The following is a 6,838-nucleotide window of genomic DNA, read 5'->3' on the forward strand; positions in this document are numbered from 1 at the left end:
TTCTGGTCCAGCACAGACTTGGATAAAGTTGTTCAAATGTTTACTTTTGTTCAGTTCAATTCTTTAAAAAGACAATAAAAGCAACACAATGGTCTCCCACTCAGTCTTCACAACACATTCAGATATGAGTGGCTTATAAGAAAGAAGTCATTTTGAAATTTTTAAATATACTATTTAATATTTTCAGTCTCTTTCTTTAATACTTATTAAATATACTATACAAGCATTTGATTCTACATTTTTAATTGAAAAGTAGATCAAGCCTTTTCAAATTGCTAATATGCTTTCATTATTTCCAAATATATTATATTTTTTTATTTGAAAAATAGATGAAGCCTCTTTTCATTATTTAATTATTTAATTATTTAATGAAATGTTTTCATTCTTTCCATATATATAGTTATGAATTACTTTCCATGGCATTTTTTAAAGTGTAGGATGTTTTAACCATAATAAAGAATAATTCATCCTTTTCCATTTACATATTCATTCCTCTTATGCTATATCAATTTGTGTCTTGGCTTTCTTTTTATGCATGTGTGAGTGTGTACAAACACGTGTGTGAGGCCAGAGAACAAGGTCGGTGTCATCCAGAAATGTCATCTACCTCCACTGGGACAGAGATTCTCACTAGCCTTGCTCTTGACAAGTAGGCTAGGCTGGCTAGACAGAGAGTTTCAACCCCTCAACAGTGGGATTGTAAATGCACTACCATGTCTAGCACTTTTGTGATGGTTTGGGGGATCAAATCCAAGAACTTGTACTTTACTGACTGAGGCACCTCCTGATTTGTTTGGTTTTGTTGTGTTGTTTGTTTGTCTTGGGGGTTTTCTTTTTAAACTGGATTTCACATAGCCAAGACTGACCTTGAACCCCTAAGCCTTTTACCCCTATCTCCACTATGCTGTGATTGCAGGCATGCATGCACTGCTACGCTCAGAGATCTAAGTATACCTTAAATTTTACATCGCTTTAATGAAATCTTTAATTCTCCAATGAAATATTACCACTTTTGGTTTGTTTTGAGACAAGACTACAGTTATGTGTTCCATGCTGGCCTTGAACTCACAGCAATTCTCCTGCCCAGTCTTATGGGACTGTAAGTATGTGCTACCACACCTGCCAGTATGACTCAGATTCTACCCTTGAATATAGACATCAAGACAATTTCTTGGGCTAAAGATAAAATGGTAGAGTAGAAGTTTCTTCCATGCAACCTTGTGAATGAGAAACATCTGCCATCAAAGCTGATAATGTATTCTGAGGAGAGAGCAAGTAGAGAGAACCAATAAAGAGGTGACAGAACTGCTAAAAGTACAAAGAAGTCAAAAGGCCATGCAGAACTTTCCTTAGAGGCATTGCAGGTGAGGATGTGTTGTCAGTAGGCAGCAGGGATAAGAGAGGCTTTATGTCTTCATACAGTGCCTGTGAACATCTAAATGGTTGGTAGCTTAACATTCCCTGAAAAAAGGTGAACCTGAGATGATCACCAGTCTGGCAGGCTCTTAGGGTGAGGAGCAAGCCAGAGACTAGAAGAACCCCATCTAGGACCGCAGGCCCCATGAGGAAGTGATTTCAAAACAGAAGACCCTCCCATGGAGTCACTATGGCAAGCAAAGAGTGAACCTGAGAAAACCACCGGACTTGCACCATGTGGCCCGGACAGGGAGCATCCCTGAGATGACCACCAGTCCAGCACTGCACAGGCCTGGGTAGGGGCACAGACTATGCCCCTGAGATGACCCCTGCCTAGTTCCATAATGCATAAGTGAGGGGAGGGGTAGCACTCCTGAGACCACACCTGAGATGACCCCAGATACTCAGGACACAGGGCAGCACTAAGAGGAGCAAGTGAGTGGTGGAAAATCATAAGAAAAAGAGAAACAGAAGGATGTGTGTACAATGAAGAGAGGTAGAACTGGAGACTTGAGAGTAGTGAGGAAGAGCCTGGTGTGAGTAGCCAGTGATGCTACCTGAGACCTTGGTGGGGTCCTAGCCTATGCTTCCACTAGAGACCACCCCTGCAGCAGCAGGGGTCTGTTACTACCAAAGGTCAGGTGAACATCCTAGTCTGGGCTACTGCCCAGGGACATGTTGATGTCTGAGGACTCTGCAGAACTGACCCCACCTGTCCAGCTGCATGTCTGCCTCACCACTCGGGGTTCCCTAGTGCCATCAGGAAGCCACTCAGGGAAGGAAAATACAGTCTGTAATAGGGGTCTCAGTCAGAACAGGGGTCCACAGGTCTACACTTCCCCTCAGGCCATAAAGAACAGATTTTAATGCTATATGACTGATTGTCATGGTCCTCAGTGGGGTGTCATGGTGACATGTTCCAGATCAGGTAGTTTGACAGGGAGCTGACTCCATGCCTGCAATTCTCAATTCTGAGATTCCCTAGAGTTTGAGCCTGCTCAACCTTACCACTTCTTCTATCTGGTGCCATGGTCTAGGTCTACTTGCCTCATACCTATCTCTCACTTGGGCATCCTGGGAGAGCGCTCCCTAGGGATGTGAGAGCAGGAGAGCTGACCCCCATCCCTAGCCGGCTGCAGTTCTAGGGAGAGCAGCTGCACTTTGTGGGAGTTGCAGGTGATCTGGCCCCAGGGGTATAAGCATGGGAAAGCTGGGCCCTACCACTCATCACCTGTGTGAGTAGCATAGTCAAGGGAGAGTTACCCTCCTCCCCATCTTGTTCCTTACCACTTGTGGCAGGTGGGAGACCAGGCCTTGGGATCATTTGTGAGAGCAGGAGAGCTGACTCTGCCCATCACCTGATATAGCACCCGGGAGATTAGGCCATGCACATTCCCTGGGGCAGCATAGTAGAGCTGACCCTGATGTCTCAGCTAGGTCCCAGGGGCATAAGTGTGGGAGAGCTGGCCCTGCCACTGGTCTGCCATTCGGTGACATGGGAGAGGAAAATATGGCCTACCTCTACCCTCAGCAGGCAGGAGAGCTGACCCCAAGGTCCTCAGAGCAAGAGGGCTATCCCCACCCCACCTACTGTAGCACTCAGGAGAACTAGCCCTACAACACACCTGGGCAGCACAGTAGCAGTTGTGGGACAGTGGACCATGCCAGGAAACTTGCTAAGGTTGAGTGGTTGGCAGCCCAGGAACCCAGAGGGGATGATAAAGAGTTTTATCTGCTTCTGAGCAAGCCCCTGTCATGTGACCATACTCCCTACATAGAAACATATAGGTCACATAGATCAGAACAGAGCTCTCTATGCTAATGAGGTATCTAGAGGTCCTGAGGGTTTAGCCAATAAGCTTTCCTTCCTGAATATTACTTCCTGCAGAAGGTGTTTAATCTCTAGTGCACCCTGAGGAGGTGGTATGCACCCATTTTCCACAATGAACAATCAATAAACAGTTGGGAATCAAGGATTGTCTCTTTCATCAAGAACCGCTGTGGGAAGCATAGAGAAAGCCTTCAACTACAGAGTCGCTCTACCATCTAAAGTCTCCCTCAGAAGGCCCCTCCATGCTTCCAGACTTGCCACCACTGAGCTAAGCTGGGGGCCGCATCCCCCTGGACCCTGGCTTGTCCTCAGCCCACACAGGTCTCCTCCATTCTCCTCAGCTCCTCTGCAACTTCCAACAGTGTCTGGATGTCCAGGAGTCTGAGAACCACCCCCCTGCTCTGGCCTCATCTCAGGCCTGTGGACTCCTGACTCTCCATTCCTAACTCTTCTGCAAAGTTTCCAGTGCCAACTGGATACCCTGGAGTCAGAGAACTCCAGCTTCAGCCTCCCATATCTTAGACTGTGTTTTCCCACCTCCTGCGTGGTATATTGGCACTTCCCTCAAGTCTAGCATCCAATAATGAAGCAGGGTACATACAGTCTAGCATCTCTGCATTTTCCCTGCCCAGCAGAGTTCCCACACCCCGTTGGTGGGGTGAAGTGCAGAACCACAGAGCTGGCCTTGGATATGAGGTTTGCTGGTGAGCTAGCCCTGAGGGCATGAGTGTAGGAAAGCTGGCCCTCCCTCTTATCTGCTTTGTGGTAGCTCAGATGAAGAAGAGATCAACTCTCCTTCCTTTTACCCTAGCCATTTATAGCTCTGAAAGGATCATAAGAGCAGACCCTGTACCTCACTTGGGCACCACAGCAGAGTCCCTATGGCCCTATGACAGGGTTGTGGGTGAGCCAGCCCCAAAGTTGTGAGTGTGGGAGAGCTGGCCCTGCCACTTGTCTATTTGGAAATGTGAGCAAGGGAGAGATACCCTTCCCTACCCTCTCCCCTTGCCACCTGTGGCAGGCCAGAGAGCTGCTCCTGGGGTCATGAAAGCAGGAGAGTTGGACCTGCCCCTCACCTGCTGCAGCACTCGGGCGGGAGAGCACCCTGAATCTCACCTGGGCAGCACAGTGGGGCTGGCCCTGGACATGGAGGCTGCAGGTGAGCACAGGAGAGTTGGCCCTGCCTCTGTCTTCTGTGTGGTGGCTCTGATGAGGGAAAGATGCCCTCCTCTCCTCCCTTAAATCTTGCTACTTATGGCAGGCAGGAAAGCTGGCCCTGGAATCATGAGAGTGAAAGAACTGGCCATGTCCCCCAATGACTGTAACACTTGGGAAAGTGGGCCCTGTGCCTTGCCTGGAACATCAGGGTAGAGCTGCTCCTGGTTGTGGGGTTTGTAGGTAAGGCAGCCCCAAAGCCATAAGAGTGGGAGAACTGGTGTGTTGACCAGCTCATACCTTCAGACCAAGATCCAGGGATTTAAATTGGCCCACCCCAAGATCTACCCCATGGATGAACTGCTGGAGTGCATGAAGGGGCCAGTCCTACAGATTCAAAACGACAGGATCTCCATAACACAGGATAGCAACAGGATAGCTGGGAAGAGTCACAGTGAGGTTCCAGGATTGATTGTGTAGCAGAAGCCAGAGGCCTGGTACTATACCAAGGAGTCACTGCAATGAACATTTGTGAACAAAGTAATGCTCACAAAAGAGTCTACTGTGGGACACACTGTTACACACTGCAGCTTCCACGATGAGATTTTTTTTCTCTATTGGGGACGTGGAAGGTTGCTAGGGTGGAGGGTGGGTTCAAGGGGAGAGGGAGAGGAGTGGGCTTGGGGTGCATGATGTGAAATTTGCAAAGAACCAATAAGAAAGGTTTTTTAAAGGCCATGTAGAGAAAAATAAAAAAATAATCTATAGCTTCAATCCTAGCTTGGAGGTGGGAGGCAGAAATCTCAAACACAAGGCAAGTCAAGTAGACTTGATGGCACCCAACTGGCAGTCTTAGCTAGAGGATTAACATGCAGTTCTCATTGGCCTGAAATCAAGTAGGAGGATTTGGTCTGACTCTTATAGGGCAGGCCACGGTGGCAAAGAACTACACGTGGGCGTTAGGGAATATAGCTTAGCTGGCAGAGTTCTTACCTCGAATGCATAGAACTTGATTTTCAACACCACATAAATAAGCTATGGTGTTGCCCTTGAAAGATGGAGGGAGAAGAATCAGGAGTTCAAGGTCATCTTTAGTTATATATCAAGTTTGAGGCCAGTCTGGGCTATGTGAGACCCTGTCTCCAAAAATAAAACTAATTTTTCTTTCTTTCATTTTATCTTTATTCCTTTATATATCTTAGAGTGCAATAGCCACATGCCAACTGTTTGAAACTAAGCTACTTCATGGACCTGGTGATACCCTGCCATAGCATATAAGTAAGTGAGAGACAGACAGGAGAGGTGGCCCATCAAGTGACAAAGGTAAAATGTGAACCTGTTTATTCTGCATGTAAGAGAAAATGTTCTCATCCTCCCTCTCAAATCTGTATTATTTTGCTTTAAATGGTGACTTCTGTTTCCATGCATGTTTCTAAAATGACATCATTTCATTCTTTTTAGTGGCTGAATAATACTCTATCATGAATAGCACAATTACTTAGTCTACCCACCTGTTGATGGACATCTAAGGTAATTCTGTGTCTTGGACATTAAATATAGTCCCAGGAGTGGTATAGCACATGATAGTCCTATTTCTAATTCTTTGAGAAATATCTGAACTGATTTCTGTTGTGGCTGCATTAATTTACATTTTTACCAGCCTTCAGCCAGTCTAAGTCCTTTGCATTTTCACATGACTGTTATGATCAATTTACTAATTTATGAATAAAGCTAATGAACCTTCACTATACCAATTCTGTAGACTCATTTTCTGAGTATTGCTACCATAACAATATTAAGTATTCCAATACATGAACACAGGCTATGTTAAATTTCATTAGGGGCTTCTTTAATTTCATGCAACAATGTCTTAAAATTATTCAGTATAAAAGTTTCAAGCTCATTTGTTGAGTTTATTCTTATATATTTTATTCTTTTAATGTTACTATAAGTACTAGTTTTTATTTAAAATTTACTTTAATTAAAATTAAATTATATTAATTACCCCTCTCTCCAAACCGTTTCATGGCATAGCCCCATTCCCCCTTAAATTTATGGTCTGCTTTTCTTTAATTATTATTGGTGTGTGTGTGTGTGTGTGTATGTGTGTGTGTGTGTGTCTATTTGGGGGTATGCACTTATGAATGCATTTGCCTTTGATAGCCAGAAGAAGGTGCTAGATTCCCTGAGTCCTACAGGCCATTGTGAACCACTCCTTGTGGGTACTGTAAACTGAATTTGGGGCCTTTGGAAGAGCAGTGCATGTTTTTAACCACTGAGACATCTCCATCTAGCTCCAGAATTGACTAACTAACCAATTAACTAAATAACTTTCTCTTTCCCTTTTTTTTAATTTTTTTATTTTTATTTTTTTTTATATTTTTATTACATATTTTCCTCAATTACATTTCCAATGCTATCCCAAAAGTCCCCCAT

The 6,838-nt window shown here is 44.9% G+C and overlaps 1 pseudogene; it reads left to right on the top strand.

The window, feature by feature from the left end:
- The first annotated feature begins 1,342 nt into the window (after positions 1-1,342).
- Positions 1,343-1,459, top strand: LOC115030206 (annotated as a pseudogene).
- The last annotated feature ends 5,379 nt before the right edge of the window (positions 1,460-6,838 follow it).

The sequence above is a fragment of the Mus caroli genome, chromosome X, assembly GCF_900094665.2.
Source record: "Mus caroli chromosome X, CAROLI_EIJ_v1.1, whole genome shotgun sequence".
Lineage (NCBI taxonomy): Eukaryota > Metazoa > Chordata > Mammalia > Rodentia > Muridae > Mus > Mus caroli.